This window comes from Sphaerodactylus townsendi, linkage group LG11 (assembly GCF_021028975.2).
Source record: "Sphaerodactylus townsendi isolate TG3544 linkage group LG11, MPM_Stown_v2.3, whole genome shotgun sequence".
NCBI classification, from domain to species: Eukaryota; Metazoa; Chordata; class Lepidosauria; order Squamata; family Sphaerodactylidae; genus Sphaerodactylus; species Sphaerodactylus townsendi.
Window position 1 is genome coordinate 32,421,785 of NC_059435.1, and position 26,050 is coordinate 32,447,834.

General features: G+C 41.0%; 1 protein-coding gene across 5 annotated transcripts in view; it reads right to left on the reverse strand.

The window, feature by feature from the left end:
• The window catches only part of RBMS3 (RNA binding motif single stranded interacting protein 3), an 882,486-nt gene that overhangs the window by 11,525 nt on the left and 844,911 nt on the right, over positions 1-26,050 (reverse strand). The window lies entirely within an intron of this gene.

Genomic DNA, 26,050 nt, shown 5'->3' on the forward strand with positions numbered 1-26,050 from the left:
GTGTTAACAAATTAACAATTTTAGGATCCACATTATTAGTGCCAGCTCTTAAAACCCAAGTCTAGACACTGCATCATTGCTACAGATATGTGAAAATGTCTGAATTGTTAGGGAAGCTGATGTAAATCATACAACTGCAGGATATATCTAAGCTCTATGTTTTTCTCTACAGTTTTCTTCTGTTCTCATCCCTGAACAGGTCTTTCCTTCTTTTAAGCCTTACCAAAAGACCAGAAGAAAATGCTTTGGGCCATAACTAGATGCATGCACTCTTGAGTTTTCCAGTTCCATTTCAGATTTTCTCTTGTGATTTATATGCTGACTGACAGCCTGAAAAAATGAGCTTCTAAAGATTGGAACAAAATTTTCTGATTTGAAATATTGTACATCAACAGACTCTGGTATGGCCTATTTTCTGTCATATAAACACAAACTGACCATGCAATTAGAAATCAGCAGTGACCAAAATTTATAATGTGGAAAAACTGGACTTGTCAAAGACAATATTCAGTGGCCTGAAAACAATCTTTGTGACATATGTTTAATGATAATCCAAACTGGTTCAGTAGATGAGCTAGATTTGAATCTGGTAGCACCTTAGAGATGAACATGATTTTTCAGGGTATAAGCTTTCAAGAGTAAAAATTCCCTTTGTCAGATATGGAGCTTTGACTCTCAAGCACTTATATACCTCAAAATGGTCTCAAAGTGCTACTGGCCTTGAATGTAGCTATCCTACTGCAGACTATGGCTGCCCTCCTTGAAACTAGACTGGTAGGTGAGCCTTAAGAAGGAAAGCTAATGAGAGAACACTTAAGTTTGAAACAGAAGCATTGACAAAAAGACTAATGGTTAGGACAAAGCACAGTACATTCAGAAAAGCACCTACCCTGCCTTACTGCAAGCTGAGCTAGGATTTCTTACTGAGCACATATGTGGACTCATGGAAGGTGCCTTGTACTGAGCAGACAATTGGTCTGTCAGCCGCTCTCCCCTACCTCAGGCAGAGTTCTTTCACATCATCTACTTACTGGTGTTGGTGAAGAGTGCCATGAATTCGCAGCTAACTTATGGTGACCTTGTAGGGTTTTCAAGGCAAGAGACATTTAGAAGTGGTTTGCCATTGCCTGCCTCTGCATGAAATGAGAGAGTTCTGAAAGAACTGTGACTGGCCCAAGGTCACTCAACAAGCTTCATATGGATTCAAACCCAGTCCTTCAGATTAGAGTCCACCACTCTTAACCACTACACCACACTTGCTCCTCCTATCTACTATAAGATCCCTTTAGCTGGAGATGGCACCCTGGAAGAAGTGCAGCTTGGGCACCTCCACAGTGCCATCTTTCCACCCCAATGTACCTTCAAAATCGGAATGTTTGTTTGATGCATCACACTGCCTCTTCACAATGCTGTTGGCTGGGCACTGTCATGGTGACTGACAATCCCACATAATTCAAGAACTGGAATGCTAAGGAAGAATTGTGGGGACAAATAGCTAGTCTGTTTTAACAACAATGGAAGGGTGAGAAAGAAGGTGAGATTGTCAGCGAAGGGTAGGAGGTGAGAAAGAGGGAGAAGATTGTTAGAGAATGGAGAATGAATCAAAGGGGGAGAGGGATGCACCCTTTCCACGTTATAATATATTATATAACATATTTTACATAGCATACCTTGTAAATGTTAAATATGTTGCTGAACAAATAGGCATGAATCTGGATTCCAACTAGCGTTTTTGTGGATGGTTGTGGGCTTCAATTTTCCCATCTCCCCTTCCCATCTCCCCTCTCCCCTAAAATCTTGCTTGGGAGATTGTTGTGAGTGCCATTGTAGTTTAGTTGTTAGACCTGGGATGGGGAAGACCTCAGCTCACTAGCTCTTTGTTGTTTTGAAAAGGCAATTGATGAGTGAGAGGCATGTAGTGCTGATTTCCTTGGTTGGAATGGATGGGTCAAAGATAACTGTCAGGTAGACCTTGGATTTGTTCGTTTTCTACTATTTTTTCCTCCCTGACTCAAGCCTGCCTCAAGAATTCAAGGAAATATGTATGTTCTCTATATGAAAAGGATAGAAATTTAAACAGTTTGCTTTTTTAAAAAACTGCTGGGGTAGATACCAATGGTAACAACATAATATTAAAGATAGATTCTGCAATGGGTCTTGGGCATGAAGTCATTGTTTTGTTTTTCTGGTAGTGTTGTGTAAGCAGTTTTTTAGTGTTAAGGTGACTGGATCATCATTTTTGCACCCTCCTTTTGCACCCTCCACAGCTAGGACTTATCCAGTTCTGGTTATGTTATAGGCCAATCACACAACTTTGATTTATAGAGTGGGTCTGCATTGATCAATTGAGATTTTTATTCAGTATTGTGCTGATGAACATCTGGCACAATTGTGAAAAATCTAAGGTCCTAGTATTGAAAAATCTCAGGTCCCAGATCTTGTAGATTGAAAATATCACACTGGATTATATCAACCCACTCTATGGAAAAAGTTCAGTCTTATAAATACTTAGAAGTAGCATTCCGACATTTACTCTGTTAGACACTGGATGCTAAAGAGATTTCATTGAAAGCAAAGAGTACAGCTTCAATTTTGAGGAAATATTATTATACCACTGGGGGTCAATTTGTCCCTGCAGTTTTGGATAACTTTTGAGCAAAAATTATTTCATTGTTTTTATATGCTATCCTGATATGGATTATTGGGCTGGGTATACCCTGCTACTATCCAGACTAATTTCCTCAAATCATTTTTAGCACGTTCTGGATGCATTGCTTCATCTTCTCTGCTAATGGAAACCAGGCAGAAGCCAATTTTTCTTTTAGCCTGGCTAACAGTTATTAAATGTTGGCCTGCAATCAATCTAGGAGAATAAATAAGTTGAAATCACTTAATTTGGATTGTGATTTCCTTTTGGCTCAGGGGAAGACTTGTCCTTACATTTGGTTCAGTAACCATCGCATGGCAAAAGAGTGGTGTAGCTTTTGGGAAAGAAAGTGGCGCATTTGTTCGCCTACGTACTTGGGACATTGTCATTTTTTATCAATTCCAGTTACCATAATATTTTTATATTTATACCATCAGTGTTATCAGAGATATTTTCTTGCCAGAATGAATTCACTTCCCCTTGCAGTTTTATATGGACATTTTAAAGGTCAAGAAAGGGTTCTAGAATCTGTATTTGTGATAAATCTTCAACTGAAACTCCTGAGCATTTCTTCTTTTTCTGTGCAATTTATTCTGATCTGACAAAGAGTTTCCTGGATCCTTATCTTATTAATAAATTTATTTACTCCCCTAATTATCACTTAATCAATTCAACATTAGTTGAATGTTAATGTAACAATAAATGTTTGTAAATACATAACTGCTCCTATTAAAAATCACTTGTTTTCAATGAATAATGAGAAGCAATACACTTTGTTTTATTGCTGTCTTTTGCTGCCTGATACACAGATGGGTATTATGGATGCAGAATTATGTGAAAGAATCCTTAAATTATTTCATCCACCATGGAATCAATATGCTATTTATTTACATCATTTTATATCCAGCTCTCCTCACCAGTGGAGACCCAGAGTGAATTACCTCTTTGTCCTGTCCTCCATTTTATCCTCACAACAACATTTTGAGGTAGGTTAGACTGAGCCTGTGATTGACTTAAAGTCAACCAGGAAGCCCCCATGGCATAGAAGGGATCTCGACCTGGGTCTCTGGCAGCCTAGTCCACAACTCACCAGTACATCACACTACATTTCTTCATGTCTAAAATAATACAGCTGCAACTGTTGGTAAGTAAGTGGACTGGCTCAACTGAATTCCATTCTGAAGCACTAAAGCTGCCAGTCACTGTGGCGGATTCCGCATGGGCCAAAAACGGTGATGTGAAAATGGTGTGAAAACAGTATAAACCCTTTTACACCCTTTTAAACCATTTTACACTGTTTTCAGACTGTTTTCACTCCGCTGTTTTTGGCCTATGTGGAATCTGCCTCTGTACACTAGTGTCACTATGAGGACTGAGGGACCTAATAGGAAGTAATGATAACACACATGTCTTTTCATCAGCATATACCTTTCAGAGGCAGAGAAGTGCACTGTAGTTTTTATGCCCCACTCCCACACAGCATTAGATACAGAAATGATGTGCATGAAAGCATCCAATGACTTTAAAGAATGTGAGCAGTAAGTTATGTAAACCAAGCTTGGCAAAGCACTGAAAATTAATGTGATGAAATGGTGGTGGGCCATGATTATTTGTCTCATGTATGTCATGAGTTTATGGCAACACTCTGTAAAGAAATTTTATTGAGTGAGTCTTAACATATAATTGCTGGCTCATCGCTACATTTTTAGCTATACTGGTACATGACCACATACTCACTATGTTAATAAAGGAAAAGCACAACTATAATTTCCAGAATGTGTATCCTCTCCCCCTGTTTTGCACTTACCTACTTTATCTAGGGTTGGCTGTGTCCAGTCATCAAAAAGATACCATAGTTTGTGCAAGAATTTAAAACAACTCAATCCTTTGACCATTCCTCACTTGTGGATCTGTGCACATCTCATCAACCCACATGGTCCCCCATAGACTTTAGGTTCTCATTTGCATAGTAAGGTCAATGTCACAAAGATGTGGGAAATCCTGTTTAGAAGTACAACACAATCCTGTGTAGCCAGAATTAAACAAGAGCTACAAGTAACAAGGTGCAAAATTTCCATTTTTGTATAATAAAGCCCCTATCACTTTGGTCATGGTCCTTATGTTGTGAGTTGCTGAGACAAAAGAATCCATTCTTTAGGCAAGATGTTTGAAGGCTTCCCCTGGGCATTTCTCACTGAGGTTATAAAGCAGGGTCTGGGCTGTATCATTTCAGACTGAAGGCCCAGGCATACATGATTGCAAAGTCATTTTAAAAATGGCTTTACTTAGAAAACTCGCTATAGAATGTGTCTTCAGTAGACCTCGATTTTTTTTTATTTGGAAGAAATCTTTTTGTATGGTGGAGCATTCCATCATATAACTCTCGCTCCCAGGGTGAAATGGAACATCCCAGAATTTGATATAGGATATCACTAAGAACTATGCATTTGACAGTAGTTGATAAAAAGCAAAAGGAACTATGGTTCTTACTGCCTTAGTGCTGGAAAACATTTAATAGAAATGCAGTGATTAAACACTAGCAAGCAAGCATTTTAACGCAGCAAAGCCAATTCCTACAACATTTTACTTGTTTTATGGCAGGTAGTTTGCACTTGTGTGATGGACCTCAGAAGCAGAGGCAGAAAAGCCTGACTCTGAAGTGTTAATCCCTCAAAAATGCTGAGGTGGGCTCCACACAGGCCAAAAACAGCGGTGTGAAAATGGTGTAAAATTGTTTTAAATGGTGTAAAAGTGTTTACGCGGTTTTTACACTGGTTTCACACCACTGTTTTTGGCCCATGCGGAATCCGCCTGTGTGACTGACAGGCTGTCAGTGGGGGGAGTTAAAAAGTTAGAGGGTCTGACAGGATTAGGAGGAGTTTAACTCCAAGTTCCATAGAGAACAGATGTGTTTAGTGCCTGTGAAAGACCTGTTGTGGTGGCAGCAAGAGAGTACTGGAAGAAAAGGTACCCAACTCTAACCAAGACGGGGAATTTACTTCTAGCAAGTGAAGAATTCCTAGCCCAGGTTCTGAGACCACACCTGGTTCATCTTCTAGACAGAACGGGTAGAACTCATAGTGAAAGAGTTTGAGTCAGAGAGGGACCATTTGTTAGTCAGAAGGGGGATTTACACTGTGTGTGGGAAAAGAATTCCCATTCCTAATTCTTTAGAAGGATTTACTTCAAATGCTGTGAAGTTTGGGAAGTCTGAAGGGAAAGTGAGTTGGAAGAATGCTCCTTTCTCACAGGCACCAGAGTTAAAATGTGAACCTCTGTTTGGTAGCTTGCATTAAATATGTGAAACATCTTGAAAGTTTACCATGCTTTAAAGTATTAGGAACTCTGCGACGAACGGAAAACTTAACCAGTCAAACACCACCTGTGCTGAACTTAGAAAACAACTTCATACTTGTAGATGAAACTGCTTCTTTCCATATTAACAATATTTCCTCCTATCCTGTTCCCCTGAAGTGTTTAATAAAATTGTACTATTTATTTGTTGAACTTTGAAAAAGCTTCTTTCATGGTTATCTGAGGTAAAATAGAGAGGGGGGGGGGATCACCTGAGTTCTCTAGGCTGGTTCAGATACACATTTATTTTAAAGCGATACAGGGTGGGACAACTGAAGTGAATCCTCAAAAGGTTTTATACACACAGAAAAACTGACCAGCAGTGAAGATCAGAAGAAAATAAGATATTTGAAGAATTAGGGAACATTATTTGCATTAGGGTATAAGGGAGGTGGGAATTTTACTCTCCATGATCTCTTGTCTTTGCAGCTTACTTTCACAGGAATTCAGTTACAAACTGCTTTTGAAAGAAGGTTCAGAAACAGATGCTTCCTTTAGCCAAATGATCAGCTTTTGTAAAGTTTTGTTCTTATTGCTTCTAAAATTTTAAATAACACCATCCCAAACTCAGATTACACTTCAGTATGCATTATGAACATGTGGGCCGTGGCTTAAAAAACCTTGTTACGAGGTAGAAACAGGGCATCTATGTAACAGAGCAACTATTTATTTTCATGTAAACCATTAGGGGGTAGGGGGAAAACATCAGTATCCAGATAATCTGATCCAGAGGGAAAATCAGTTTCAGAGAGATAATTTTGTCCTTAATTTGCACATCTATTTGCCTTAATGCTTGTGCATCTGTGCACAGAGGGTTTTCATTCACCATGTTTTGGTTTCAAGTGGTTGAAAAAAAATCAAGGAAACAAGTGAACCGGCCACTGAAACCTTCTGTTACACAACCAGCATTTTCCCTGGGCAACAGTTTCAGCAGAATTTTGTCCTTCTGCCACTAGCAATTGCCAATTTATGCAACTCTCCTGCATCAGCACCCGACGCTGCCCTCTTCAATCTAAAGACAAGCATCAATGCTACGAATTTTAATGCAAAGCAGCATTTAATGAAATCAGGGCTAAAGTGAAAGGCAGCAATCCACTTGTATGGAAAAGAATTAATCAAGCCTTGTCTCCGCACTGAAATTTCAGAGCCCTGATCATAAATAATTTCAGACAGGAGTGAAAGGGATGTGCCATTACAAGAGGAGAGATTCTGGTAACTGCTTGAAAGCCAAATAAGCGGATGATGGCTGTCCTGCTTAAAGTTTTGTTCGGCTAATCAATATTTGGAGTAAAGTGGAAGATGGGGAACATTTCCAGGAAAGAAAAAAAGCAAATCATTACAAGGAACAATGATAAAAATAAATCCACTTGGAGAGTCACAATTTATCGCTGTGAGTGTGCTGTACCTCACAGAATTCTCCATTAAGCCATTAATGGGAGGGAGGGGAATGACACATGCTTGACAAACAAAGAGTAAACTTGCATTTAGCCACTATATACAGTGGGTATTCATTCTTTTCTTCTTGGTGGGAAGAGTCTTAAAGTAACCTGACTCCTTGTTGGCGGCAGCCTGCCATCCCCCCCTCCCCCAATCAGCTCTTCTTACAAAGGTCTGTTTCTAATGGATTGGGTATGGTGCTTTTCCATTTTGCTAATGAGAAAAGCTAAAGACCATTACTTGTTCTGATTAAGATCCCAGCAGGGATAAAAGTGATGTGTACATTACAAGGGCATACGTAAAAGAAATACATGGCACATCCCATCGATCAGACGCAATGCTGAGAAATACCCCCTCTCATCCTGTGATATAGATGATAAAAGATGGAGACAGAAAATGTCTTTCAGAGATGACTGGTGGGAATTTAGATTATATTGGTATGATGATCAATGACCAGGGCTGCTCTGTGGCAAAAATGTAATTACCAAAATGAAAACTTTCAAATGAGAAGTAATGATTGACACATATCTAAGATCAGTGACACCTTTCATTCCGGTTGCACATTACAGCTTCTTCCGCTCAACATTCTATAAAATTGAAGGTAGATCTGAAAGCCCATTGTTTCCAGCGTTAGGATGAAAGATGGGTTTTATGACTTCCTTGTAGACATTTTTCTTAACATTTAAAAGGCTCAACTAAATCTTAGCTAGGGGCAATTTTAAAAATCTAATAGCTCAAAACAATATATAAAGCCAAAAGTAATGAGAATTGGTTTTCTGCTGTCTGTGTGGTTCTGCACCTGCATAAAATGTTTCAGTTGAAACAGGAAGATTCTGCAGTCCACTGATCAGTTAATCTTACAGAATAACCAAGACGGGGGAAATGGTACCACAGAGAGTACTCCAGAAAGGTCAGGCAGTCAGACATGCATGCAGACCAGGCGGATAAGCCTGCGCGGCTGTTGCATCTTTACCATCTATGACTATAACCTTTGCCACAAAGCAAAATTGAAAAATGGTTTTGAAATACAAAAAAGTTTAGAGAACAATCTGAATTCATTCCTGTTTAGGAAGCAGAGCATGAGCCCAGCGTCAGATGCAAACTGCAAAACGACAGTGGAATAAATGGGATTTGAAGGGATGTTCAGCTGCTCAGCATTCTTTTACTTGGGATAAACATGCCTATATTACGCATGACATATGGCAATGCTTTCTTGGGTAAAATGAATAGCAGTGGACAAGGGTGAATTAAACAAGGACAGAAGATTATAAATTCTAACCATATCAGTTAGACCTTTGCAGCAAAAAACAAACAGCAAACAAAAGATTATGCTTCTATAACTTCAATAAGTTTAGGATTATGTGGGGTCAATTCCATATATAAAACCATCACATATAAATAGTGTACAAATGTCAGAAAAGAAACAAATGACTTGGGAAAAACAGCACTAGAAATGGGCAAAACATTGCAATTAAGGCTTCCAATTAAGAACTTACTAAACAAAAATACATGGAGGGCATATTTGCTGTTGAGAAATGGTCCATGCCACACACAGTTAAAAGCACTGTGGTGAGAGTTTCCCTGGCTTTTCCCTGAATTTCCCCAAATCTGCTTTGCTCTGAATCTTTAGGAAAAGATCACACAAAAACAGGATGGCTGATGACAGGATGGCTTTTCAAAGCATTGCAGAAGGTTACTTTTTCACCCCCCTACAGCTCAAAAAGCCCCCCCCCCCCAAGTTATATGTTGGGGTTACCTGGGATGCCCTAACCTTGATGGTCCAAGCTAGCCCAGGCTCATCAGATCTCTGAAGGTAAGCACTGGATCCCACTGTTTCATTTGTGTTGGCTTTTACTGGTTCTGTGTGTGCGGCAGGGGCTTACCGCCCTTAGGGACATGGGGATACCCATGTCCCTGGGCACATGGTTTTTGGTCATGTGGGGGGTGCCGGACACCCCCTCCATGACCAAATGGTGTATGCCCCAGCCGCATTCCACCAAGCCCTGCCTGCAGGAACCAATTTTGCAGGGAGGTGGGGGCAGGGCTCAGTGGCGGGTGGCTGCAGCGCCCACCTGGGCTGTCTGCTGCTGCCACACCTCCAGCCTCCGTGCAGGAAAGTAGGCTTTCGAAAACTCAAAAGCTGGCTTTCCTGCAAAGAGGCGGGGACATGGTCAGGAGGTGTGACTCCGGGGCGGGGGTTTGGCCTCACCCCCTGAGCACCCCCCAGCCTCTGTGCAGGAAAGCTGACTTTTGAAAGCTAGCCTATGGAGGTGGGTCCTGGGGGTGGGGATGGGGCTACGCCCCCAAATGCAGGGGGCGCACCTGGAGAAGGAGTTGTCTCCAGGTGCCATTTTTCCCCCATACACCTCTGATGTGTGGTGATTGGCTGCAAGTTGTGTGTGTGGGGCAATTTTTTTAAAAAAAAATATCCGGTCCTTTCACCTACTCTTTAGCATGTTGGCCATATGGCTCTTTATCTGATGATAAAATTCAAACATCTTTATACTATACTGACAAGCGTTAATTTGTGAAATGTTCCCTTTCTATTGTGAAAGAAAACCACTATTTCAGAGCCTGAAACATAAGCAAAGTCATTTACAAATGCAAACCTGGCAGTCATCAGTCATGAATGCCACAAGTGCTTCCCTTCCCCACCAAGAATATGATTTTAAAAATTGCACTTTTCTTCAAGCATTCCTCTTACAAACATCAGCTTTCACCGTTCTACACTTATTATGTCATAAATGCCTAAACCACTATGTTGAACTACAAAATCAATAACGCTAATGTTTTAAGGGTCTGGGGTCCGGGTATGTTCAGAAATGAAAAAGAGAGTCTGCAGTTCTCTCAATTAGGAGCTGATTTCAGAGGGTGATGAATTTTGCCTCCGGAGGTATGAGTCAGCCAGCCTGCACCTCAGCAACATTCCCACTCTGGCCTTAAAGAAATTATAATTGTACAAACTGAGACAGCAGCTGCTTATCACTCATCCTGGCCTCAGGACTAAAACTTTTTGTTAACGGTAAAAGATCATGAGAAAGAAGGCAAGAAAAACAAGACCATTACAGAAAAAAATGGAATAAGAACAGACAAAATTGATCCACTGGAGGCAGATGCTACCAGAAGAGTCCAATTATAATAACAAAATCAAAATATCTATCATATTCTCCACTTCATACTTCCATCACCTGTTGTTATTGATTTCTTTAAAAGAAACAGTTTGTTCATGAAATTCCAGAACAAAGGTAGGCAACCCAGGCATGCCAACACACACACACCATACCATTTTGGTTGGCACCCACGGCCCAAGCAACCAAGGCATTGCTGGAGCCAGCAGTACAGGAGAAGGCAACAGGTAAGGGTTATACATGTCCTTGCCTCCCAAACCTGCACAGCCACCAGCCAAGTCCAAAGCAAAATCCTGAAATATTTGCAAAGCTACGGGGACTTGGCTTGCTCCAAGCATGCCTGACGAAGTACAACCTTTGTATCCCTCTAACAAACGTCAATATTTTCACAGGCAGATGTTGTATTTTGGAGGCATTTGACCCAAAAAATATTGCCCATCCCTCATCCGGAGCAAAAGTCATTTGTGCCTGTTGTAGTGTGAGAACAAAAGTGTGGATTTTTTTTTGTATAAATGTATGGATGACAAATATGTCTCCAGAGATCTATTGTGGAGAAAACTTGTTAATCTAGGAATTGACAGAAGGCTACTTACACTAGTAATGGCCTTACATCATGACACTACCTGTCAAGTCAAATGCTCTCCTGATGGTATACTTAGTCCTTATATACCAATTAACAGGGGTGTCAAACAGGGGTGTGTTTTGGCCCCAACCCTATTTAATCTTTTTTTAAGTGATCTGGCTTCCTTTTTGATGGAGGATTCCTCGCACTGCCCTGCTTTGAATCATATGACCATACTCATTTACTTTTGTATGCTGATGACGCTTATAATTACTCTCCCATTACACAAAAGCTGAAGCTTGAAGCGGCTTTACTTCGGCACAGCTGTGTTTGAATATTGTAGTCATAAATAACCTGACAGCTTTAATTTTTGCAAAGTCAAAAATAATGGTTTTGCTTGTTCTTGGAGACCATTTAGTTGGCCAATAAATAATGAACAAGCTTGAAATAAGGTCAAACATTTTTTTAAATACCTGGAGTCCTCCATTTTTAATTATAACTCCTCTTGGGTTACCCAAAGGAAATTGGCCATTGAATCAAAGAGCAAACTTAGTTGCAAGAGCCATTAGCCGCTATTTTCGCACCTGTAAAAGGTCACAAGTGAAGATTTGTACCTGCGAGCCATTAAGGCATTTAATGCTAAAATTCGCAATGCAATTACTATACTGAGGAATCCCACTGTGGATACAAGCATGGAGCTGCGATATGGAAAGAAGTTACTTCAGTCATGCTTTCTCTATAGTATGCTTTCGGCTTACTCCTCACTCCAGTCCCATATGCGGTCTGTTTGGAGGTGGGCCAACATCTACTCCATACAAGAGCATGGTGCATGACCTTCCAATTCTGGATCACGATTGTTAGCTTTTAACAACTGTCACAGCAAAGCTTTACCTACCAGGAACTCTTTGCTTTCATACTAAGCCAAAAAACCGAGAGTGGTGGTCCTTTGTTGAGCGTAAAATCCATGAAAATGGAGTCCTATCCTTGGATGCATTGGTTTTAATGAATGCCAATGAGCTAAAGCTGACTATCAAAAAGAAGATTGTATGATCTCGAAAGAATTATAGTCACCTGATGATGCAGCAGGCTAATAGCGCTGCTCTCCCTTGCGCAGAATTCTGGGTATACCATTAAAACCCTATACCATGGCCCAAGTATTTCCATCTGGTCTTAGAACCCAAATTAGCGACGAGCTCCTGACCCTTGCCAGGTTGCAATATTCTCCCTTCAGCTACCACTCAGGGCAGAATACAGAAAGTGCCTTTTAATGAAAGATTTTGTCCCTGCAGTTCAGCTTACGAAGAATCAATCCAACACGTGATATTACACTGCCCGTTACACAGTTTAGCCAGGAATAAATATCTAAACCCGTGGTTAAAACCCCCCATTGATAATATTAATCTATCAATTGTGGTAACGATGTTGGATTGTGGTTCTGCAAGTGTATTGGAAGCGCTGGCTAACTTTTTGTGCTCTGTCATCAGCAAACGGTTATAACTGTACTGGAGATTGTATCATTACACTGAGGTCGCCATTTTTCTGGTATATTGCTGCTGTTTTAATTATGCCATTAAAGGTTTATATATATATATATATGGATGACAAATAACAGTTACTTGAAACTAAACTTGGGGCTGTCCAGTGTTGACTCTGTTAGCTTCTTCTATATTAGGAACCCAACTGTTTGACCCCCCCAGTGTGGCACCGTTTCTCCTTGATAGTTATAGATTTTGACTACAGAAAAACAAATGAGAGGAAAAGGATAAAACAAATGAGAGGATAAAACAAAAGGATAAAACAAATGAGAGGAAAAGGATGCAAACTGCTTTGAGCCCCTGATGGGGAGAAAGATGGGGTATAAATGAAAGCCAGAGAAAGGAGCATATTTAAGAAAAGACTGGAGCAGACTAGAGACTGAGTCCTGAACGACTGTCCTTCCCGCTCACTTCATGCAATTAATGTTCACCATGATGAAAAACTGAATCGCCTTTATCTATGCCAGAATGTCTTTTACATTCCATTTCCCTGACGATTGTCACTAATGAATTCGCCGGGAGCTATGTTTGCCCATATAAAACTCAGCTGAGGTAAATATTAGCAAATATTCTTTTGAAAGCAAAGACTGAGCTCATAAAGGCAAACATTTAGCAAGCTGATTTGCAGAGCTGTTCCTATTTAGTCAGGAAATAGTTTTCCACAAAACCTGTCCGCATGGTTTTCAGCTACAGAATATAGCTCACTCTTTAATCATTTTTAAAAGAACCTGAACATGTCTATTGACTACATTCCTGAAGGAGAAAAAGATTAATCTAATGGAATAAATTATTTATTCGTCTTCCATCAAAAGTGAGCATGGGACTGACAACCTACACTGCAAAGCATCAGGAATTATTCCTTCTGTAAAGTTCTCTGCTGTGTACTAGACTATTATTAACAATATTATCAGTATCATTACATTGTGCAGCAAAATGTGTGGGTTGTTCCAGTCATAAAAGCAGCAAAAAGCCAGGCAATCCATAGATAAGGTTGCCATTGAACCTCCATCAATTTCCCCTTCACTTTGGTACCAGCTGTTCCCTGCTTGTCACATGAAAATGGAATTTTAAGGCCACCCCAACAAAGATTAAGAGGTGCCAGAGAACAAATCAGGATCTGTCATACATCCATCATGCTCACTAGAAAACAACTGAAAGTTTCAGAAAAATCCAAATCCATCTGGCACCAGCCCTTTCAGTCCATTATTCAGGATCTCTTCTCAATTAATCCTCAATTAATGCTCCCAGGACATAGAAGCTGCCTCCTTCTCGCTTCCATCCATCAGGACCATTCTAGAGTCCCATTTCCTTCTCCATTCCAAGGAAACATGATTCCCTTGTATTATATTCAAGCATCCAATCCTATAAATGGAGTTAGAATATGCTCCAAAGAGTTTAATTCTAATAATTTCACCTTCTACGAGATAGTTTCCCTGTTCCCCTGCTTCTCTGATCTCTATTAATTTTGAACTGATCCCCTTTTGGTGGTAGCAGGGTAAGATCCTCTTTTCTGTCCTCAGCATCAAAATGAATTGAATCCTACAGAAGGATGTCCAATTCCTGGCAAGAACAGAAAAGAATTGAGACACACTCCATATCAAACACAGAACTACACTCTGGTGGCAGTACCTTGAATCACTGCTACAGCTTCTGCGCCAGAAACTTTTGTACTGTTCAAATGAGATTTACAACTCTTCGCAAGAACACTTTTTCTAAAATAGTCTTTTGCAACTAGGTCATTACTGACCCATGGGTGATGTCATATCACAATGTTAGGTAGACTGTGTTTACAAGGTGGTTTGTCATTGCCTTCCCCAGTTGTCTACAGTTTAACTCCCACAAAATTGGGTACTTGTTTTACTGACCTTTGAAGGATGGAGGGCTGACAGCTCCTGGTGCCCAGCTGCTACTCCCTAAAAGGCTTTCTGGAGGTGTGGGGAAGTAAAAAAAAAACCTTCCCCGCCTCCAAGAAGCCACAATGGACTGCAAAGGCCAGGAGGAAGCCAAGTAATGTTCAGTGCTGTGTTCCATTGCTGTGTGTGTGTGTGTGTGGGGGGGGACACTGCCATATGCCAGTGGAATCGCCCCTTTGCCAGGGTAAGTACACTAGGAAGGGCAAATCCACCGGCAGAAACATGGCAGCATGTTGCTACCTGAAGCAGATCCTCTCTTTGGATGAGGCTCTGAGTCAACCTTGAGCTGACTATCTGAAACCAGCTTGCGTTGGGATCAAACCCAAATCATGAGCAGAGTTTTGACTGTAGTACCGCAGCTTACCACTTTGTACCATGGGGTAGAGCCGTAGTGAGGAGTAACTGTGCCTAGGGCACATGTGTGCCCTGTCCCATGCCACACCCCAACCCCCCTCTATAACACCCCCCGGAACACCCACGCCACACCACGCCCCCCCACCAGCGCGCACCCAGTGCAAGACGCCCTCTCGTAGCTACGCCACTACCATGGGGCTCTTCTTTTATAACTAGCTGTGGTAATTTGCTTCCAATCTAAATAGGAACAATATGTGCAAGTGTTTGTGACCCTGTTGCATGAGACCCTGTTGCATAAGCTTTAGAAGAAGAAGAAGAAGAGTTTGGATTTATATCCCCCCTTTCTCTCCTGTAGGAGACTCAAAGGGGCTTACAATCTCCTTGCCCTTCCCCCCTCACAACAAACACCCTGTGAGGTAGGTGGGGCTGAGAGAGCTCCGAAAAGCTGTGACTAGCCCAAGGTCACCCAGCTGGCGTTTGTGGGAGTGCACAGGCTAATCCGAATTCCCCAGATAAGCCTCCAGAACTTAAGTGGCAGAGCTGGGAATCAAACCTGGTTCCTCCAGATCAGAGTGCACCTGCTCTTAGCCACTACGCCACTGCTGCTCTCCAGGACATATTTAGAACTGCTATAGAACCTACTTATTATAGTACTGCATGAACTCCCTTGTAAGCTCTTGTGCCAAGCACTTGTGGAATGCTGCTGGTAGCTAACATTTCCTCTCTTCATGGTTCTTTGAATCTGACACAATAGCTATCCTTTGAATGCCAGCTTGAACAACCCTTTAAACATATACAATTTCCTGTTGATTTTCTAGCCCCTTCATGCCCAGAAGCTCAGAGTTCCACCTGCTTTTGCTATGTTCTTTTGAGCAGGGCTTCTGGTCATAGGAGTTCATGAAGACTGGGAATTGTCATTTTGCTTCACATAACAGATGATCAATATATAAAGTAAAATAGCATCAAGTTTTACACCTGGTAATACCAAGACAGTAAAGCTGTAAAATCTTTGGGGACTGCACTGTGTGCACTTAGAATAATAGAAACAATCTTTTCATTAAAAAAGACATTAGAAACCATTATGGGATTTGGGATGATGTCACAAGCCATGAATGATCAAAGCATTCACAAATTCCACCACAGATAAGGAACAGATCCAAACAAAGCAGCCAGTCCACTGGGGGCTTTGGGTAACATTGGAAACCACCGGTGGCCACAGGTTATCCAAAGAAAATATTAGATAAGGAATGTGTAACAAGCTTATAGTGCCGCTTGAAGGGTTCTGTAGATATTATCAAACATGGGCCAACAGACAAAGCTAACAAAGTGAGAGATAAGAAATATGTCCTGGAATAACTAGTTTGTTATCCCACTGAGGGACTGCTGGTGACATTGTAAGTAAAGAAAGTAATGACAACAGCATTCTGCAGTAAAAAGATATAGATACGTTTCTAATGCATGACGGATTTTTTTAAACTAGGGGAAATTAAAAGTTGGTCTAAAAAGTACTTATTCAAGCAAACATGGGCACCATAGGGGCATCAAGCTTTACATCCTGTGTATTTGCATACAGACACAACATCCCAGGAGTTTCTCTTTCTGTCAATCCTCCCCCATTCCTGAAATTACATGAGAAAACAAATCCAGTACTACTTCCCACATTTGACTGGGTTGTCCTTGCATAAAATCAATTAAGGATGAAGATCCAGATTGGAAAGTTGTTACGGAATCAGGCTGAGGTGATCCTTCACACACCATGACGCAGATTTTCCCACCAAAAGGGGGGAAAAACAATAACCTCAATTCTTCTCCCCCAGAAACTGAGGCCTGTGATGAGATGTAGAGGTTTTAGTCTAAATGTAATAATACTGTTCCATCAATAGGCAGATATTTCTCTGTCTTTTAGCTCAGCCCCAGGAACTACTGAAACTGGACAGTTTTGCAGGGTCTGTAAAACAGACCTGTTCCACCAGGCTTACGGTTGAGGACAGCAACAGTTTAGATTTGTGGTGATCTTATTTCGAAGTGGGGATGAAGAAACCAAAGATTATTTACTCTTTGAGGAGAGAGTGGCCCTTTCCACACAGCCATAATAAAACTTATTGAGTCTGGTATATAAAATGTTTCATTCAGGAATTTCACACAGCTTTTAACCCAAAATGTTTTGGAAACATTTTATTTTAGCTCAAAATAACGCTAAACTAGTGATCTTCCTCCCCACCCACCCCAAAACAGTTTCAAAAAACAACTCATACAGCTCAATTCATAGGGGGATGGACAGGGTCTAGAAAATGGTGTGACCCCTCACCAGGGCATCTGCTCTCCCTGGAGCACTTACCCCAGTGGAGGGGGTAGACACATCAGCACCGTCTGTCCCACAGCCCCATTGATACAAAACCCAGAAATCCAGACTGCAGCGGGATTGCGATGGCATCCTGCTCAGACACCAATATGGGAGGGTAGGACATTCCTGGGGGCAGATCCGACATTAGTTGGCTCCCTTTCAGGGTTTAGGGCTGGGTGTGTGGCACCCTGGCCCTAGGACTTATGCCCCCTTTTGGTGGCATATGTCATGTAAACCCTATGGGGCTTTCTGGTGGCAGGGGAGTTTTGAGGCTTTTCCAAGCTCCCCATACCACCAGAAAGTCCTATTGGAGTTGGTGGGGTAACACTGCATTGGCAATGTATCCAGTCACCTCCAGGTTTGGATGGGGCTGAAGCCAGTTAGAAAAAGGATTGTACTGTGAGGAGAATTCCCTGGTTTGTAGTATTTGAGACCTGCAAAAGTTACATCAGGAGTGAGATTTTAAATTGGATTTCTAACTGAAGATAGACTTAGGATACTGAAATAAAGATATCAGTCTTCAAGAACCCAGTAGACTTGAGAAACACTACGTAGAGATATCTAAGTGATTGATAAAAACATATTACGCACAAACAAAAATCCTCTTTGATTAAGAAACTGAGAAACAAAAGTCTAATAACTTTCTCTAAAAACTGTGAAAATAAATGAAAATTGTACATAGCGGACTACCTCAGTAAGTTCAACATGGTTTGAAAAATCTTCTATTACCATCCTAGTTATTCTAATAAAGATTCTTATTGGTTGGATTTACATAATTCTCAAGTGTCATTATAAAGAGGGGTTGTTTTCAAATAAAGAGACACTCTACATCTTTTCAATAGTACCTGGGGCTGAGCTAAAAGACAGAGAAATATCTGCCTAAGGGTGGGACAATATTATAACATTACCCTAAGGCCATTACACGTTATCAAAGGCTGCTCAGTCTCTGAGGGGAGACAATTCAGGTTATTGTTCCTTCCTCTCCTTTTCATGGAAAATCAGCTTCATGGTGTGCAAAGGGAGTTGGGTCACCTCAAGTGGCAGCAGAGCCAAGATAAAAGAACAAAAAACCACCAGTAAAATACAACAGTACAATAAAGTATTTTATAATTTTGTGAGGGAATAAAAAAAATCCTGTCAGAAATTGCACCCCCACCCTCACAAGATTCAAGTGGAATGAGGACACAGGGAGACACTCAGCCTGCTGAGAAAAGTTCTAGTCAGGAGTTTGAGCTTATGAAAGTTAAACTGGAAACAGCAAAAATAGAAGAGGAAGCAAGGAATAAGTGGAATAAGATACATTTCAGTGGAATAAGATACATTCCCATGCTATTATAAAGGGGATGATGTGGAAGTTTCTCTGTTTAAATCTTTTACAATTGGCTGAGGAGGACCTGCTTTAATTCTCTGTTTTTACTGGCTGATGATTCTCTCCAACAACACAGCCTATGATTTCACAGAATCGTAGAATCAGTATGCCAATGCCCATATACTATCTCTGGCACAAGAGTCTAAAATTTCTAGAGCTTCCTCTACGGCAGTGGTTCCTCTACAGCAGTGGCACAAACAATTGCAAAATGGGGTACAGTACTGGGGAAATGGGTTGCCAAGGGACATGCAAATGAAAAAAAAAGATTGGGAAGCATGGCTGAAGAGCCTGGGTCCAGCAGGCATGCAACAGAAAAGCAAATTTCATAAGTAACTCAATTTTTTTGTCACATCTTGTCTGAAAGGGGTAATTGTTTGTGTTCCTCATGAATGGCACACATACACATGACAACCGCTGGGCGAAATCACTTTCCCATCTGCTTTTCTACCATATGCTGCCATGTGTGAAAGAGCTCCTGGAAAAGCTTTACTGCAGGACCTCTGAAGAATCAGATAAATGCAAGGAGGGCATGAGGTTATTGGTAGAACACATACATTATAGGCATGAAGTCCCAGGTTCAGTTCTGGTCATCTGGAGCCAAGACAGCAATGACTAGGAAAGACCTTGACTTTCTGTGCCTTGGAACCTGGAGAGCAGTTGCTTGACACAAAATCCCAGCCAGGTTTCTCCAGTTAAGGATTCTAGGGCTGTAGGCATGAAAGCAGTCTTTTCTCTGCCTTGAGACCCTGGAGCTAAAAGGGCAATGGTCCGAACAGGCAATTTCATAAGATCATACATATATGTTGAAAACTTCACTTTATACAGCACAACTGTTTTTAAAATATAGCTGAGGATATGGCAGTTATGAAATTTCTAGGTTGCAAGAGAATCCAAAAATTAACATTAGGAAAGTGTGAAACCAGGATTCAAATGCATAAGGGAAAGGAAATGACCCCAAACTAAATCCAGACCTTATATTTCATTCTCCATACCCAAGCTCACTAATATCTGGTCTGTAATCCTAAGAATACTTTCCTGGGAGTAAACCTAAATTAATAAAATGGTATTTACTTCTGAGTAGATGAGTTCAAGATTGTTCTCGATAAGTAATAAAGACAGCCTGACATTTCCTTAGCTGTGAAAGAGGGAAGGAGGAGGCAGGAAGTGCTTTTTGTGTTTTTCTCTTGCCATCCCCCAATTCTTTAATGCCTATAGGCAAACGAAAAATATGGTACTTCCCCTTAGGGGTGTTCCAAGATATTTTATCACCTCAAGCGAAATACAGTTCTGCCACTGCCACCCTGAACAGCACAACATCAGATCATGGAAAATAACCCAGTTCCCTGAAACACTATTTTATTTTATTGTTAATTTAACATTTAATATATAATGTAATTCATTCATAGTTCCATGGCAGAAGCCATTTTTTAGTATGTCACAATGGTTTGGCTTCCTTATAAGCAGTGAGGAATTATGAGGCACCTCAGTGACTAACGGATGAATTAGAATCTATCAATAAATTGAAAATGTAGCCCTAGTCAGAATAACAATAACCTAAATGGGTTTAGCCTGAACTAACACTGCCTAGGATGGCATTGTTAACTGTGCTAATTAAGGTCACACTTTCCTGAGAGTAAGCCCCAGGAAAAACAGGCCTGAGTGGGATTCTAAGTAGTTTATAATAGGATTGCTAACTTTCTCACTCACAGTTAAATTAACATAAGTAGGGTGACTGCAGTATCACTCTTGTTGCAGCTGTTGTGAATTGTCTGTGTACATATCTTGTAAACCTTTCATCTTCACCCAGTAATGTTACCACAGTAATGTAACCACCTTTAGAACTTTCAGGTCAGTTCCCCATTTTTATCTCACCTATATCCATGAGTGGGAGCCCTGTGGTGCAGAGTAGTAAGTCGCAGTACTGCAGTCAATGACCTGAGTTCAATATTGACAGAAGTTGGTTTCAGGTAGCTGGCTCAAGGTTGACTCAACCTTCCATCTCTCCAAGGTCAGTAAAATGAGTACCCAGCTTACTGGGAGTAAAGTGTAGACAAGCGGGGAAGTCAATGGCAAACCACCCCACAAACAAAGTCTGCCTAGAAAATGTTGTGATGTGACATCACCCAATGGGTCAGTAATGACCCAGTGCTTGTACAGGGGATGACCTTTGTAACCATGTGTGCAGATATACATGTTGATCAAGGGATGCACTCCATGAATCTGATTGTGTTCACTCTTGCCATGACAGATTGTGTTAGAATAAATCTATGACCTTGGAAGGTAGCACTGAACTCCTTTTGGGGTTTTGCTACACTGTCCAAAATGGCTATCCCTCTGAAAGTTCTCTCCAGAATTAATGAATTAGTGCCTGGACCCCCCCTGAGTTAAACCTAGGAATCTACTGTCAGTAGTAGAGCTAAGCCTTAGAAGGAGATCATATATTTGAGTATGAACAGAATGCCTTTACATCACCATGGATTAACTGCAGTCTGAGCCCCAAATCCCTTTGTACCAGGTGTCTATGGCGTGGATTTCCTTCCCTATCCTTTATAGACTTCCAACCACTTAAAAAAAGATTTCATTAAAAAATAACTTAACAGAAGAAGACAATTATGTTTTCTAAATGATGCTTTACCATTGATTTCAGGTGTGTGCAAAAGACTAGAAAAAAATATTTCCTTAACCATCTTCTCCATATGACATCCCTTGGGGCTTCCATTGCAATCCCTGCCTGAGTACCTCAATTGGAATAAGATGGGGAAGGACATTCAGGGAGGGACATTCAAAGAAGAAAACATCTGTAAACCAGCAAGTCAGTTTAAAAGAATTTATTTTATGCCAGTTCTGTGCATGCGGGTTTTGTGTGATTGTTAGAGTTTCGGACAGGAAGCAAAGAGTCGGAATAAATGGACAGTTTTCTCCATGCAGGGATTCCACATAGATTGGTACTGGGGCTGATACTACTTAATTTGTCTGGCTAAGTTTGCAAATGGCACAAAATTATTCAGGATGGTAAAAACCAAAGATGACTGAAAAGATTTCCAGGAGGATTTCCAAAAGTTGGGAAAGTGGACAATAATGTGGCAGATGAAGTTCAATGTTGGTAAATATGAAGTGATGCACGTTGGAACAAGAAATTCCAACTTCAAATATAAGGTAATTGGTATGTGAGTAAAGAGGACCTCCATAGTCAGATGCAGTAATACCAGCGCCAGGAGGCAACCCTGCGGGAACACTGGCCTCTGTGCCTGATCATGGGACCTCCAGGAGAAACTGGTTGACCACTGTGTGAGACGGGATCCTGAAGGTCCACTGGTCTGATTCTGCAGGCCTCTCCTCACATTCTGCAGTAACAAGCACAGGTAGGAGCGTCTACTTTTAAATAATTGTCCACTGCAGTGAAATGATCTGAGGTTATCTTTCTTGGATGAACAATTTTGAATAAGGAAGTCACCACCCTAAAAACCAATGCACCAGAGCAAATGACTGTAAGTCCCAAGAATCTCACCAGAGACAAAATTTATTTAGTTCTACGTTGATCTATTGGTACTTCAGCAAAAATGTAAGCCAGCTAAAAAGGTTTCTTTTGAAGCCCAACTTCATGTTTACTGGACTAGAAAGTCAAAGTGATCACAGCTACATCCAGCTGGGAGCTATTTTGGATTTTTGTTCAGTTGTGGAGCTCACAGGGACCCCTTCCGCACATGCAGAATAATGCACTTTCAATCCACTTTCACAATTGTTTGCAAGTGGATTTTGCTATTCCACACATTAATACCCAGCTGCAAAGTGGATTGAAAGTGCATCATTCTGTATGTGTGGAAGGGGCCAGGATGTCCACAGCAGACCTTGTGGATCTATTTTACTGCTGAAATTTTTGCAAGCCTTGCACGGTGGAACTTTTTACCCTCTTACCAGAATGGGGTATACTGACATAGACATAATAATCAGCTGATTGGCACTCTTGTCAATATAGATCCTCGGGAAGGTGCAAGTTGTGGAGAAATTGTTACTACAAATATTCCCTAGGAAGAGAAGTGACAGCATGTGATAATAAAGCCTCCTTCAGAAGCTAACCTTATAAAAGGCACAATATTATACTGCAAATGAACTCCTCTTCTCTGATGCGCGAGTGCTGCTCTTGATAGCTTAAAAGGTGCCACTGCCAAAGTGAAAGGAGCCAAGCAACAGATACAGAGAGCTGTGATCACGCTACCCGGCTTTATTTTTCAAAGGAGGTTTTATATTGTAACCAATTCCAGCTGTCAATCACAACTTTTATTAAACCACAAAAGTGTTGTCAGATCAATGGTGTTTTAAGACACATTATGACTGACAGTCTGATGATTGAGCAATTTTGGGAACCATTTATTATTAAACAAAGTCTAATGCTTCTCCTCTCCCCACCCCACCTTTATTCTCTAGGAAAAAATGATGTACATCTGTAGGCATGCTAACCAAGCAAGACATAAATTGAACAGAAGTATCAGTTGTTCATATATATCCAGAATATGTATAATCTATGACACAATCCAAAAGAAGACATAATTTAACAAGAAAAGGAAGAGATTAAGCTCCTAACTCAAAGGCCTGTTATTTATATCTGATTCATGGACAAATTAAGGACACGGTTAATCAGTTTTTGGTGTACCTCAACATTCAGTTTTGGATTGATTGATTGATTGATTGATTGATTGATTGGGTTTATATACCGCCCTCCCCCGGAGGGCTCAGGGCGGTGAACAAAATATGAAATAGAGCTCATACATCAGATTAAAATTCAGTAAATATCAGTTAATAGGCTCTAATAAAATAAACCCCACCCCATTAAAATACAGCATTATTAAGAACAACATAAAAGATGGCAACTGCTAACCATTCCCTTAAAAACCGGAAGGAAGGGGCAGCAGGCTCTGCTTGATGTTATAAGGAGGAGGGGCCCATCAGCAGCTGAAGTCTCCGCCAAAGCTGCCGGCATGAACAGCTTTCGGTTGCTTACAGAGCCCTCGCGCGGAACTCACTAAGGTCCCGCAGGGCCCGGACAGCTGATGGAAGAGCGTTCCACCAGGTCGGGGCCAGAGCTGTAAAGGCTCTGGCCCAGGTGGAGGCCAGCCGCATCATTGAGTTTTTGAATTCGCTGTGTTTTTTCTTTCATTCAGAAAAGACTTAGCTGCCATCAGTGCCCCTAAAATGCCTTCACTTGCCAGTCTCCAGAAATGGGGGACTGAAGTCACAAAAGTGCTGTCTTCCTTCCCTGTGGGCTCAGACCAACCTCACCCTTCCCTTCACCCAACTGCAAGGTGCTTCCTATTGGAACAGGGCCAGAAGGTGATTCCAAAAGACTGGGGCAGCAAGGAACTGGAGGAGCTGGCGTCTGAACTTCTCTTTGCCCCCCCTCCCCACCCCCCTCCCCCAAATCTAGATCCTTCTTTATGCCTCTTCCCACAAAGCAGCTAAGATGCCCCTGAAAGGAGATGGGATAGACTAGTGGGGATAGGATTTCTTATGATCATTATGGTTCTCCCAGTCCAATGTCAGTTTTACCTTCAACTATTTGCTGTCTCAAGGTTTCAGACAACTGCAGAAAATAAGCATGCACTGTAAGTCCTTATTTGTGTCTTTTGTCAGTGGCAGCTTGCCTAGTTAACAAGAATGTGTGAACTATGGTTGCATGGCACACTGAATTTTCCTGTAGCCTGGTGAGGGCACTCTTTCCATAGACATGGACACTCTGTCTGGCATTACAGCAACCTACTTGGGGTACCCAGTACACAAGCCAAAAGGAAAGGTATGCTATAAATGTTTGAATGAATTAATTCATGAATAAATTAATGAGTGAATGAACGGGGATCATCAATTAGATCTGATGAGGTGAGGTTGCACATTTTTGACAGTTAACTTGTGTATGTGACAGAAACTCTAATGATGTCTGCCAATGGGATAGATGAAATTTGCTTTGCAGAGTTAATTAGATTGTGAGGGTGGGGGGAGCTAGATTTGAGATCAGTAGTACCTTAAAGACCAACAAGATTTCCATACTATAAATTTTTTAGAGTTAAAATTCTTCTACTGCAGACCAACATGGTGACTCACCTGGAACTATCTTCATGGATGGGGGCTGGGTTGCTAGCCAGCCTTTCAGATAAGCACACAGAAGTCTACATCAGTCATTTATGCCACTATTTGTAACTGTGCTTCCAGCTAAATTGTTCGTTAGGAAATTCTGAAGAGGGCAGTTTTGGCTGAAACATATGCTATGCTGATTAACAAAATGGTTTGTCAAAGGAAGTGAATCTATGAAAGCCTTTTAATAAAAGTACTTTGCATATTGCAAGCTTTTAAATTAATCTGGGACAGAATGGAGGATATACTAACGATGCAGAATAGTTGATCAGTTGGTTTGTTGAAAACAGCTTGTTTGTTGAAAACAGCTTGTTGAAAGGTAGCCAATGGTCCCTTTATAGCACCCTCTTGCAAATTTTTAAAGCACAACATTAGACGTATGCGCACAGTGGAAATCTATTGTTCATGCCTTGTATTTTCTATAAAACGTGACCCTATTGAGATAATTACAGTCATGGTTTTTTTCTCATCTGGCTGGAATCATACAGATTGCAGCACCCTGCAAAGATTCACCGCAGTATAAGAAACCAGGACTTCTACCAAATGAAGTGGAAACTGGTTCAAAATAATTAATCCCCAACTCCTGAGGAAGACTAAAGCCTGCTGGGGAAAGAATCCATGGTAAAGGGTCACTCAGTTCCTTGTAGACATATTAAGACTGAATGCATTTTTTACTTCGAAAGTAGATCAGAACCATGAAACATTATTCTTGGAGACCATAGCCAGGAACAGGCCTATAAAACTCCCCAAGAGTTTGGGTTATTTAAAGGCATTAAGAATTATTCCATGCTGCTTTTTACTGGATGGCAGCTCTTAGTTTAGAAGTTAATTTGCCAACTGAGTGCAATGGCATTAAAAAAAAAACTAGACTCCATGGTGAAGGTGAAAAACAGTTTCTGAAAAGACAGGAATTTGACTACAGCAATATGACAGCCACAAATTAAGTTTTTATTGAAATTCACATTGTTATCAATGGCAGAGTCCAGAGTCACTGAGTGCAGAAATCAGATTAAATATCGAGCACATTTCCAATCACAGACACACAGGTATGATCAAATATCAGATCCGAGATGTAATTTTTGATATGTTTATAGACATCTGCTTCTTGGATTAATTTAAAATGCATAACATTTCCTCGGATAGTTGAGGAAGCACCCTCAAGAGTAGCCCTATGAAGCAAACTTGTGGTGAGCATCATCCAGAAGGAGAAACTGCTTGTGTGCCCCAACACTGCAGTGATTCCTGCCTGAGACACAGAAATATGACTGCATAACTTTACAGAAG